This window comes from Dromaius novaehollandiae, chromosome Z (assembly GCF_036370855.1).
Source record: "Dromaius novaehollandiae isolate bDroNov1 chromosome Z, bDroNov1.hap1, whole genome shotgun sequence".
Taxonomy (NCBI): Eukaryota; Metazoa; Chordata; class Aves; order Casuariiformes; family Dromaiidae; genus Dromaius; species Dromaius novaehollandiae.
In genome coordinates, this window is record NC_088132.1 from 24,212,820 (window position 1) to 24,226,053 (window position 13,234).

At 42.1% G+C, this 13,234-nt stretch overlaps 1 protein-coding gene across 4 annotated transcripts in view; it reads right to left on the reverse strand.

Annotated features, from left to right (window-relative positions):
* Positions 1-5,467, reverse strand: part of APBA1 (amyloid beta precursor protein binding family A member 1) — a 99,304-nt gene extending 93,837 nt beyond the window's left edge. Inside the window, exons 1-2 of one of the 4 annotated variants that reach the window (XM_064502453.1) lie at positions 5,185-5,467; positions 3,977-4,162 (exon numbers count right to left, since the gene is read on the reverse strand). The gene's annotated coding sequence lies outside the window, so the exon portion shown is untranslated. Of the gene's footprint in view, positions 1-3,976; positions 4,199-5,184 lie in introns of all 4 variants that reach the window. The other 3 variants (XM_064502452.1, XM_064502451.1, XM_064502454.1) reach the window with 3 other exon arrangements.
* Positions 5,468-13,234: the final 7,767 nt, after the last annotated feature.

The following is a 13,234-nucleotide window of genomic DNA, read 5'->3' on the forward strand; positions in this document are numbered from 1 at the left end:
ACAAATGGACCAAAAGTTGAATCAGAAACCCTTCCTGTTATCTGCAAAAATGAAAATAATTGCAGAGAAACCAAGTGATTTATCCAGCTCAGTACAGGGACTCAGACCTATATCTCCTAGACATCAGTCCAGTACCTCAACCCCCACACCCTCCTCCATCTCAGAAAAGCAGTTCTTGGCAGTTCTTCCCATTGTATACATCCTGAGCACAGAAAAAATAAAGTAACACTGAGTTAATTTAGGGTAATAGCTCAACTGAGCTTGGTAGCAGATGGCCAAGTTTTTTAAATTTGCTCTCTCTTCTCCTGATGTTTTCCTGATCTGTGCTCATTTTTCGGAGTTCAAAGTTTGAATACCAAATTCAGCAAGGATGCTCTTGATGCTCAAAGAGGGTGCCTTGAAGGTTCAGAAAAGCTTAATTAGTTGAGAAACCAAATAACAACTTAAAAGGATTTAGTTAAAACTTTAGGGATGTGTTGCTCATCTGGCATAACACTGACCCACAAGTTTTATCTGGAAGTCTCTTACTTTCTACTCACACGTTTTCCTCATCTGTGGGATAAGGTGGTCTTTGGCCTACGGAAACTAATTTTTACTAACATGCTCATAAAAAAAATAATGCAAGTGCTGCTTAATCACTGGCTTCTGAGCAAGATTGTACAGACTAAATAGATAATCCAATAATAGATGACAGCATGGAGGGTTAGGGCATATGTCTTAAGTTTTTTCTTTTTAAGCATTCTGAATTCGTGGTCTAAGTTTCACAGAACATCTCCTCCACCTTCTGCCAGCTGACAGCAAAAACAGAAGTTCCTCAACTGGTCTGTCGCATCTAGACCTCTACTGCGTTGTTTTATTCCTTTCATTAGCATCCTTTCTGATGTACAAAACCACACTAATTATCAAGAAATACTTGTTTATATAGACTTATTCTTCCACTCAGTATTTGAAATTAGACAGAACACAGTATAGAAAATATCCTGTCGGACATAACCCTATAACAACCACAAGGTAAACTAGACGAATACAACCCAGCCCTTTAAGTAGCAAGGCCTGGATCCCATTTTCCCAGTAGTGATAGTGGCATGTCCCTGTTGACCTCTTGGAAGAAGATTTTCACTCCCTTTTCCACCCCTCTCCTTATGTTAAGGCAGACTCTTTCGAACAGAGAGTGTCTAACCAAAAGATATAATCCTATGGTCCACTCAGCTACAGTATCCTTAAGTCTTCTGCCATCTACAGTTGGTATTTTCCCATTATACTGTTGTTTCACTTCCTGTGCTTACTTATTTATACTTGTTTTTTATATATATATAATGTATATTTATAAAATTTATTTATTCCTGTATTTATAGGAAATATTCTTAAGAATTAGGATAGATATTATTATCATCATCATTATATGTCTGCACATGTGGAAGTAGCAAATGAGGATATTTACCCAGGCCCTCTCAGCAAAATAACAAACATACAGCTCTTTTGGAGAACACAGTCTCATGCAGTGCAAATAGGAAAATACTATCACACTGCTGGCTTATCAAGTCAATCAATACTATCAAGCAAAAACAATCAATCTCTCGTTTTCAGAAACCTTTAACCCCTATACAACATGCATTACACACAACCCATTAGAAATAAATGAGCAGAGGGTTGCTTGTCAGAGCTCTCATTATGTAGAAATCTTCAGCTTCTGTGAAATGAAAAAAACATATTTAAAAATACATTACTAGAACATCAAGGTTTGACTTAAACCTAGAGTAATAGGATCTTGTTTAAATTTCAGCCTCAGTTAATCAAGCTGTATTGCCTACAGACAACATACATTAAACTATCTGAAGCATCTCTTTTTCTTTTTTTTTTCCCCTGAGAGGGGATACACAGAAAATATCTAATTCTTCTCATGCATAATCTAGTGTAAATCCAGAACAGCTGCAGCCAACAGTAGTCAACTCATGTGCAAAGGGGGGAAAAAAAATCTGAATTTGGTCTGAACTACCTAGGCAGACAGAAGCAAGTTAAAAGTTTTAGCGCTAAGTTTGATTTTCCTTGATTTTGTCAACTTGAAGAGCTCAAAATTTAATCTGCAGCAATCAGCTTTCTTTAAAAGTGGTTAAGTTTTAGATTCTAACCCTGACTTCACATGCAGTAACACTGCAGAACCAATATAGCATATATTTTCTCAGATATTATTTCTGGGTTTACTATCCCATTTCCCTGATTTTGTTTGCCATAAACATTAAGGCACATTTACAAAACCTAAAACCAAGCAACACTGCAAACGACTTAGCAGGCTGGCATATTAAAAATACAAAACAAGCTGCTGAACAGTTCTCCCCCCCACCGCCTCTCATGTCAGCTGCAGTGCTGGCAGGCACTGCTTATAACAGCAGAACGTTAATGTTTCAGATTTGTTTCAAAGATGCACATAATTCTCATGCTGCTGGATCTTACTTCTTTAATTTAAGAATGTAAACATTGTGTGTGACTGTAGCATAAAATAATACCAAAGAAATCAGAAGACAGTTAAGGAATTAAATTAAGATTAACTCCAACTAAAATTCATTCAAACCTTAAACACAAAGAATTCTGGCTTCTGATTACTGTCATTTATTGGATAGATTCCCACAAACTTTAGCCTCGAAATCAGCAGTATGATTTTTCTTATTTAAAAGCATTTTATGGGCTCTTAACATTCATATACTGCAAATAAGATGTTCACGTCTACCTCCAAATATCCATACCCACTCTCCCTGCCCCAGAAGAACGGTGGCACAACTGACTACACCAAGACTTTCACCTCCTGCATCCATTACATCACCACATCCAACATAACAGAATTTCTTCCAAAGCATTACTTCATATTGTTTTAATACACATGAGGACAGCTTTAACAAATGAAAAATTGGGAATGTACTTACACTCTTCCCAAAATGTAAGGCCTTACCAACTTATCATACACAAGTGTTTAAAAATTATATTATTAGCATAAGAAATTACAAAAATTATTTTACATTAAGTAACTTTCAGTATTGTAGTTATACTAGGAAGTATTTGTCTCTCTCCCTGCTCTCCAACACATCAAAACTATTACATCTAACTAGCTGTACCAAATCACTTTTGCAGCATTCTTCCATTTTATGATCAAAGGACCAATCTATGAACGCCTTTATTTTAACAGGCTTCTAAAAGACTGGCCTTGCATCTGTTAGAAGCCAGAATAATAGATAGAAAAACGTTATTTTAAGTGAGGACAATGCATTAACGCAAGTCAAATGTATTGCTTTGAGCTACAACTAAAAACGTCCAAGAAAACTTAGACCAGTGAACTATAGGATTCATACTATACAACTAACCTTGAACAGCCAGCAGTGCATAAATCAGTACGGCCTCAAAGCTCATATATTTCTCAAATTCAGATTACAATTTTTCCAGTGAACACAAGGTGCTTTTCCTTTCTTTCAGTCAAATTCTGCTTCACATTTCACTCATTAGAAATCCATAAAGCCCTTCCCAAAGTGTATTAGAAAGCTGGATTTGCTGGTTTTGCAGTTCCCCATGATCTTGTGTTCTTATTTAATGGACACTTAACTTTTCAGTATAAATATACACTAATGCACAGGTGCAGCAGAATTCCATGTGAATTGTTCTCCCTCAGTCAAAACACAAGTTACAAACTAAAAAAGAATCAAGTATTTTTAAGACTGTAGCTCCTCCATCCAAGAAGATTTTCAATAACCTCTCACCAAAGTTTAAAGAGTTGAGAAACTGAAGAATGTAAGCTGTGTTTTGAACTGACTAGAGAAAGGCTGTATGTGCACCATTAGAAACCACTACAATTAAAAATAGTAACAGGTAAGCAGCCCCTTTCTCCTCCCCCTTCAGATTAAAGTAAAAGGTTAATATGCACCTAATTTCTAGTTATCTGCATATCACTGAAATGTAACAGCTAGAAAATACATATATTCTTTGTCCTCACCAGGGTTTGGGGAAATAATGCATCACACACTTGATTCAGCCACAGGCTGCAGAGACAGGGTCGGCCAGTGCAGATTTTGACAGCAATGCAGCAGAACCTGAAGTATTGTGATTGGAATATTTTCCAGGGCACGTCGGTTGGGACCTAAGGGCCACGTCCACACAGCAGAACCAAAACCGCAGCCACCTGGATACAATCTTGTAAGCTGGCGTAAGGCAAAGCCTATCAAAGATAAGAAAAAATGCTACACGCCCGATCTGCCCTACACCCACGTTAGCTCACTCTTAATACATGTAGAGTCAGGCAAAAGCATCCATGCCTTCTGTCCCCTCAGCAGCAACGAAAACAGCCAGCTCCGCTGTGCGCCCTCCCAAACACACTGCAACCTACAGCCCAACAAAGCCACGAAAGGGGGAAGCACAACGATGCCGCAGCTTCCCACCTTAGGCCCAAGCTCCCGGTCTCCCCGAAAGGCCGATTTACACATCACGAGAGCAAAATGAGTCCTGGTGCCTACTAACACTGATGTTTCCAGAAAGAGGACAGAACATACATGGCTGCACTGGCCAAGGCCGCGGTTCAGGCAGCGCACAGCTGCTTTCCCAGGAGGAAAGGAGCAGGAGGTTCCCCTTCTCCCGACACCAGGACCGACCGCAGCAGATGCTGCCTCCACCTCGCAGCCCACGGACGGAGGGCAGGGAAGGGAATCACCAAACCCTAAAATAAGGGGGGGGCTGGGAAGGTCCAGGCCCCTTCTGCACGCCGGGACCTGTCCAGGGAGCCCAGCAGACGGCTCTGCTGCTGCCGCAACCGCGAGGCGCTCCACCGGCCGTCACAGAGCCGCCCCCGACCCCCAATTTCTCCTTTCCCCTTTAATCGCGGAAAAGGGGAGGGGGGGTCGGGCAGACGCCGCAGCGCCGCACGCCTCTCCCCCCTGCACCGCAGAAGCCCCAGCGCCCACCGCGGCCGGCGGAAGGCGAAAAACCAAGGCGTTAACGCGTTTCTGCGCCCTCCGCCGCAGCGCGAACGCGTCGCTCACCCACACACGCGCACACGCGGGGGCACGGACACACGGACATGCACCCGCGGCGCGGCCTCCCCCCCCCCCGCGGCGGCCATGTCGCCCCCCGCCCCGCCGGCCCCACACGCCGCCCGGCTGCGGCTGCGGCGGGCGCCTTCCCCCCGCGGCCGCGCAGCCCGCTCCGCACCTGCGTGCGGGTCCGCGCCGGCCCCCTCAGCACGCGGGGCGGCTCCGGCCGGGGTGGCAGCGCCGCGGGGGGCCGAAAGCCCGGCAGCCAGCCTCGCCGACCGCCGCCAGGTCCACCATCTTCCTCCTCCTCCTCCTCCTCCTCCTCCCGCCGCCGCCGCCGCCGCCGCCGCCGCCCCGGCCCCGCCCCTCGGCCGGATCCCTCCGCCGCGGCCGCGGTGAGGCGGCGACATGGCGGCCGTGGCGCGCGGGCGGCAGCGGGCGTATCGTGGCGGTTGCGCCCGGCGCGGTGCTGCCCCCTCCCGCCCCCGGCGGCGCCCCAAGCGGCGTCCCGCGCTGCGGCGGAGGTCGGGCCGCTCCGCGGGGAGCGCCGCGAGTTGGCCTGGCGCGGCTGCGGCCGGGGAGAGCTGCCTGCTCTGAGGCGTTTCCCTCACAGAGCTACGGGGTTTTTTCCTCTATTTGTTTCGCAGTTCGTCGTTAGTAGGTTTGAAGTGTCGCGCTCAGTTTTATTCGAGGCCTTTCCCAAAACGTAGAAACGCTTTGTGAGTTCTGTAGACCACGCTTGGCATGAAACTAACTTTCGGACGAATGTGAACTGCCATTTTTCGAACTGAACACATTTAAAAACAGTAAATCAACCAACCAACCAACATCACAAGCACCAACAGTAGTTCGTAAAATTTGTAAAATGGACTGAGCCTATGAATGCATCTATGCTGTCTGCTGAACATTAAGTCAAAACCCTGTGACGGTGACATCTTTCCAATGACATTGTTTGTGGTAATCAGTAAGAAACGCGGATCAGCCAGCTTCTGAAATGCTCAGACACTCTCACGGTGTAAATAATGCTGTTTACACTGAGCTGATTTCTCAGCGTATGTGCTTTTCCCCCTGCGTTTCAGCCTGAGGATGGGCGTTTACCCCGTCCCACCTAGCAATGGCCCCCAAGGCTGAGTGCCCGCACGGTGCCCGCGCCGTGGTCCGCTCAGAGGAAAGCGGGGACGAACAGGCCTTTCCTCCCAGATGCTGTGCGCGGGCGACGAGCAGGCTCACTGCCCCACGTACGGCCTGTCGCTGCGCGGCCCGGCCGCGGCGCCGAGGAGACAGCGGGGCAGGTGGAGGCCGTCGCACCTCGGAGAAGCCTCGTGGCCGTTGGGACCTGCTGGACACAAAGCTGGTCCTGCGTTCACGGACGGAGTCACACGAGGTTTCCGAATCTGTTTTACGGGGCCACGAGCCCCCCTCGCTCTTGTGAGGTTTTAGGGTGCTTTGGCGCCAGCTGCCCTGAGTACCAGTCTGTGAAATCACAGGGAAGCATCTGGGCCAGGTTTCACGTTGGCATCTCATAACTGGGCCTGGGTATGTGTCTACGGGGAAAACGTCACATTGAAGGTTTCCCTTTTCAGGAAAAAATGATGCTCTGTAAAACACATTAACGGGACTCAGCATGTCTACGTTCTACCTCTATTCATACATCCGTTAGCCTAGATAAAAAAACTTGCCATGACAGCTCAGACTTTTTTTTTCTACTACATTAGTCTACTAAGCTTGTATGTATTTTCAGAGATTTTCATGGCAATTGCAGTGGTCTTAGGTCTGTGACTTGCTACTTTCAGCCTTGGGCCAAGGTCAAAGGAGCACTTCTAGACTGAAAAGACCAGTGTAAGCTTGACATAGTTTTAAGGTCAGATAGCTCAAGGTCTAGTAGGGACAGAAAATAATGCCTTTTTACCATCCGAAAGCTTGTAATTACAGCTTTTGTATGTCATAAAGCATTAATCTCTGACTCTACTGGTTTGCAAAATATCTGCAGCTGGAATAGACTGTTTCAAAGATGCTTCATGATATTTAAGCAGGAACTTAATATTCAGAATTGGAAATGTTTTCAAACTCCGATACTAGCTGGACTAGCAATCTGAAAAAACACAGTTTTATTAATAAAGTGTCATACACTCCACCATCTTGCTTATTTTGGTCAGAAATGCTATGTCAGGAGCGCAGAGTCAGATTTATGGATTTCAAACCTGGAGGCCACCACTGTAATCACCTATTCCAATCTGCTGAATAGCGCACCTGTAAAATTTCACCCACGGTTTCTGCATCAAGTCCATGACTTACTCAACTGTCACACAAGAGACAATTAGGTTCCACCAGCATTTTTCTTCATGAAAAAAACTTCCCATGTGAGGGAGTGATATCTTAAACATATCCCTAACTACATATCCTGCACACTTGAGAAGTGCTACAAATCTTGTTTTCTTATGGTCTCCTCGTTTCATTGGCCAAACTTTGGAGTAGATATCACATATATTAGAATGGAAAAAATTCACTTCAGTTGGGTTGTGATTATTGTAGTCAGCTCACCCACAGCTTGTAAAGAACAGGTTGTTCCTTTTCTAATATTTTAACAATCTGAGGGACAGTACCTCACTAGTTATGCTTTGAAGTATTTATTTTGCCTGAGGAACTATATACATAAATTTTTAATTAATTAAAATTATAAAAACACAGCATAAACCATGAAAAGGCCTTAAATATGGATCTTGGCTGGCAAGGAGAAAGCTTTTCAGGGTACAGTAAAGGAAAATTACTAGACATTAGATTTAATCCAAAAAATAAATTTAAAAATTAGAAAATTTTAAGTGTAGTAAAAGAGAACACAGTCAGTAATCAGCCGTATGGATGATATCATAATGTATGTTTAGTGTCTGAGGAATTTAGCAAGAACATATCAAAGTAGGCAATTTTGAAAGTTTGGAGATATGTTAAAGGAGTGTAATTTGTTTGAAGGCCACCTTCAATTTACTGTCCTTTTCTTACACACTGTATAGAGTTTTGCTTCATTTCTCCTTCACTAGTGAATCAGTCACTTTTTCCTGCTGTTCAGACACTGCTTTGAGACATGAACATAGAAAAGCAATACCATTCCTTCCTCTTTTTTCCGTGTTCAAATTAAAGTTGATAGCGGCCCTTTGTAATGAATTAAGTGAATGAAAAAAGTGTGTGTTTTTCAAAAAAGCTGTAACAGTTTAAAGACTTAGCTTGAGAAAACCTCCTCTGTATTATACATGAAGTCTTCAAGAATTTTAAGGACCACAGTGATGGAAAGTAAAAGGCATTTTTCAGGTACAACATTCGGAAGAACTACTTGTAAGTATAAAACACCTTCATTTATAATCAGATTGAGAAATATGTCAATGTGACAAATTTGTCACCTACTTTGCAAAATACCTGGCTTTGGACTGTTTTTGCTTTTTTTGGCTGTTTTTTTCACAGAGCAGTGTCAAACAGCACAGGAAATTTACTGAAGCCAATGAATTCAGAGATAGTACGTTGTGTGTAATACACCCAGCTGGGCTTTTTCGTATTTCTCCCACAGCTTTAGAAGAGAATCTCTAGTGGAACTTACACATCAGGAAGCTCACAGAGGGAATAAAAAGGTTAAATTAAATAGGATAGCTGTACTTGCAGATTTACCCTTCTAATTCCTCAGTAAGTTCCACTAGCCAGCACTTACTAACAGTGGAACCGGGAGCCTAGGGAGCCTGAGCAGGACTGAACTGATTTACCTTACACTCTCCCTCTGACTTTAGCCAGCTGCCTTCATGTGTGGGATGTCCTTAGGCTGCCTGTTGGCTACGTCCTGATTGTTTGCAATCGGTGTAACCAATCGTGAAGTTTTAGGTGATAAGCATTGTCACTGTCTTCCTGTAATTGTGTGATACAGAAGGCATTTTCAAACAAGAAGTAGGTTCTTACTGAGGATGACTTCACTTTACCCTCACCACATGCTCCTTTGCCATGGGCATTTTCCTTCTGAATACCATTAGTTTTGGGCTTATTAGCAAGAACATTTCAATGCCTCTTGTATTTCTTTGACTTCATGTTTTCCAGGCCTTTCTTTTCAGACCCTCAAATGCCAAGAAGGCTGCATTATTTCTGTGAGCAGTCTTCTCCAGCACAGTGCCAAAGTGTGCCAAGTAGCTCCATTAGGTGCTATTGTACAGGTGATTGTGAAACATTAATTTACCTGCCTGTGAGATCAACACAGGAGATGGGTCAATTCAACACTACCTTGTTCTTTCCAATCTAGGACCTATCAGCAGATGGAGTTGGGCCATTATTAGCCCACCCAAAAGACCTTCTCAAACAATGATTCTGCAGAGTCCCAACGTGCAGTCCAGGTTAGTCTGTCTAGTGATCCCATGTTAAAAAGGACAGAGAGACATTCTGGGCTGCATAGGTTTAAGCAACGTGATTTTTGCTGATAGCTTCAGGTCTGTTTTGTCTTTTCAGTTTCCTAGGTATCTCAGGGAGAGGGAAGTGAGTGGGCTTAAAGCCTAATTTTGGAGAAGGCAGCAGTAGTATTGTGGTTGCCGAGGTCGAAAGAAGTGGAGGATATGGCAGGGTCTTGCCTCTTCCATCTGTTGCTGAAGTAGATATAACCCCTTGCCAAAAACACTTGCAGATAGTGCAGATTGTAGGAGTGTTTGTTTTACAGAATAAAAAAATCAAATTTATAATTAATTAGGAAATTGGATTTCTTTCCTGATCGAGATTTTTTGTGACCTCAGTAACAAGCCAAATAGTACCCTCACTTCTGAGCTGGTTACTGCAGTCAGGTACGTCTAGCACTACAAAGGGTGCTGCAGAAACCAGTCACTGCAGCAGCCCAACTGCTTGGCAGAAAAGGCTAAAATAAGGCACAGCTCCAGTTTTTTAATCCATAGCCTCCTGCCTGCAATTCCAGGTTTTGAATTAATGACTTGGCACCAGCATCATTCACATTAGTTTTCTTTTTTCAGTTCTGTCAGTGGAAAGAAACACAGCTGAGGCACTTCTGCCGGTGTCCCCCATGAGTCTGAGAGACAGTGAAAGAAAATATTCACAATAAAGCAATGCTGGAACGTCAAACTCCCTTCTAGTGATCTGTTGGGTCCAGTGGATCACCTGTACACGATAGCCTTCAGAGTATGCTGCAAGGCTGATTTTTTCAGGGTGAAGCCCTGCACAAATACACGGTGTGATCTTTTACTGTTTCTTCTTCGAGGCACTGACATGTCACAGCAGTAGCTGTCCTATGCAAAAAACATATCACATTGTATCACACGTGCTGGTTGAAAAGTACGTATGAAAGTGTTTATGTCTTAAGTCTCTTAACACTGCCTTGGAGGACAGGAAAGGACAGAAAGCCTTCCTTTAAACACTATTTGAGAGAAAAGTGCCAGTGAACATGCCCCCCCACACACTTTTTTTCTTTTTAAAATGGCCACTAATTCTATGTGATCCCTTTTAAGAGCCAGACTCATACTAACTTGTGATACTTGAGCTTTGCAGACCAGAGGTATATGTAATATAAAGGAGGGAGTGAGTGTGTCACTTGAAACTATGAATATGTAAAAAAAAAACCTCAAAGCCTAGCCATGTCTAACTCACTCACTCAATAGTCAATGAAGAAATCATTGGTCTAGGTGGGGGCCTGCATTTAGACCACAGGTGAAAATTTAAGTCAACAGTCTTTGCTGAAATACAAAGTGAGATACGTGAGAGTTAAGCACAGACCCAATACTAGAAAAGCTGTGATTTTTAATAATGAATACCATTGGATCATAAAGGCACATGGAAAATAGAAATAGTCTTCATAATCTTTGAGAATACAGAAGGAACACACTAAATGAAAAGGAGTCTCATCTGTCTAGTCTCTTGTTTATATTCATATTTGCATTAGTTCAAGTTCTGAGAGCAACTAATGCATCTGAAGTCTGTTATAGCACATTTTTTAGGACTACGGTGAATTATAGAGGTAAATCAATCTCTAAACGTTGAATGGGTTCATCTGTATCCTTGAAACAGAATATCTTCCTTATCAAAATAAATTAGCCCAGGAGGGTGCCTGCTTGTTTAGAGCAAGTTCAAAGATGTCTACTGGATTCAATATAAAAAGATCCAATTGGAAAAACTTCACTTTATCAGGACTATGCCTAAATATTGGTCACCAGATAGTAGGTGGCAACAATGAATGAGATGATACAAATTCTAATAGAGTCTAAGGATGATACATTTCAATCACAGTTACTCTCCACTTCCATTTTTTTCCTCTTGAAGATTAAGATCATTGAGTTAGGACTAAGGATTACTATCATTTGGTGAAGTGAAAAACGTGGGTGGCATAAATGAGTGAAGGGAGTCAGTAGAGGGCTAGCGGAGATTTGTTCTGTATAGACTATGTGGCATTAGCACATTAGCCACATTAAGGTAAACAGCAACCTTACGGCTTTTGCTAAAGAAAGGGGATCTTCGATTTTTTTTTTTTTTGGGGGGGGGGGGGGGGCGCGGAATTTCATCCCTGCTTGAAGGATTTCTTTCTGGGTGTGCAGCTGTACAGATACATAAACCTATGTTGACATATAACTCCATCTTCACAAAGAAGGAAGACAGCAGGAAAGAGAAGATCCTGACTCTTATTATTGATAAAGACCTATGTTTTACTCCCCTTCGGGACAAAGACAGGAGACACAGACCTGCTTACAAACCAGTACAGACAAGAAATGGAAAATATTAACAGCGCAGTTCCTTAAAAAAATAAAAAGATGTAACCTCCTATTAAATGGTTACATGTACTTTCTTGGTATTACCTTAGACTAATTTCAGCTGAAGATAGGCTGGTAATCGTGACCTCTCTTGTGATGTGTTTTGTTTTATAGTATGCCAACATAAGAATGATCTGAAGTATATTTAAACAGTGAAGGAGGAGGAAGGACTTTTTTTTTTAAGATTAGCTTTTATTAAAAAAAACCCTTGTTTTACTGATTTATATTATTGCTTTTTATTGAACAACATGGAAAATAATATGCTTTGTAGTCATTTAATGTATAGCAAGACTCAACTATTTGTGAACTGTTTGCATATTAACTGTTACAATACATAACTAATGACATGAAAAAGGAAATGTTGTTTGAAATCAGAACCTTTTGGTGTTAGAGACCCTCCTAAGTAAAGGCGATTGCGTGAGGAAATTAATTTCACTAGCAGCTTTAAAAGCAAATTGTGATGGGTAGGATTTTAAACAGTTAAACTCTTAAAAGTTTTTATATATGCAAACAAAAAAATATCAATACTAAGACTAAATACTGTGGTTCCTATGTGGTATATCATAAAAATGCCACAGATTCTTTGCTGCAGTTACAAGGTGATATTTAATTTTGCAATCATGGTAAGAAGGAAAAAAAAAAAAAAAAAAAAAAAAAAAAGAAGCATTGCTCTTTTCTCCAAGCACCTTCCAAAAAAAAAAGCATTGCTCTTTTCTCCAAGCACCTTCCATTTACTGTTTTTGAGGACATTAGAAACTGAACGGAAAAAAATCTATTTTTATGTATATATATTTTTGGTATTATTGAAAATACAGGAGTAGTAAGATGACACAATCAAACTAAGGTTTGGAACTACCAGGATGAAAACTTCCCATATAAACAGAATTATTCTCCTTCGTGTGTATACCATATGCCACATGGCAAGTAAGGGCCACACCAAAGCCGTGTATTGTAGGTGCCTCCTCTACAGAATTCTTATGTGATAGTGCTTTAACAAATTTGTGGGTTTTTTAAGCCCATATGCACTCAGTATTCTTCATTTTTGGGTGCTCAATAGAAACTGTGGTGTGCTGAGCAATGCAGAGCACTGCCACTGAAAAAAGCTGGGTGCTAAACACTAAAAGCACTGGGTAATACGTAACATTAAATCTGTATACAAAGGCCCCAGTTTTTTCCAACGCAGTAGTCAATTTTGACAGATTTAGTATTTAGCTTTCCTGCATTAATAGCCTATATATAAAACATGATCAGTATTACCCTATTTCAAAGGGAGACAGGGATAACTACAAAATACTGAATTAAAGCACTAATAACTCTAAGTTCACTGTCCTTAAAAGACAGGTATCTAAATCCCAACAGATGGAGACACCAGGCAGACTGAATTAGTACATGTTTTTAAACAAGCAAGTTTATAATGAGAACAAGATGTTTGAAACTCCGTGTGCTCTGCAGCTAAGAAGT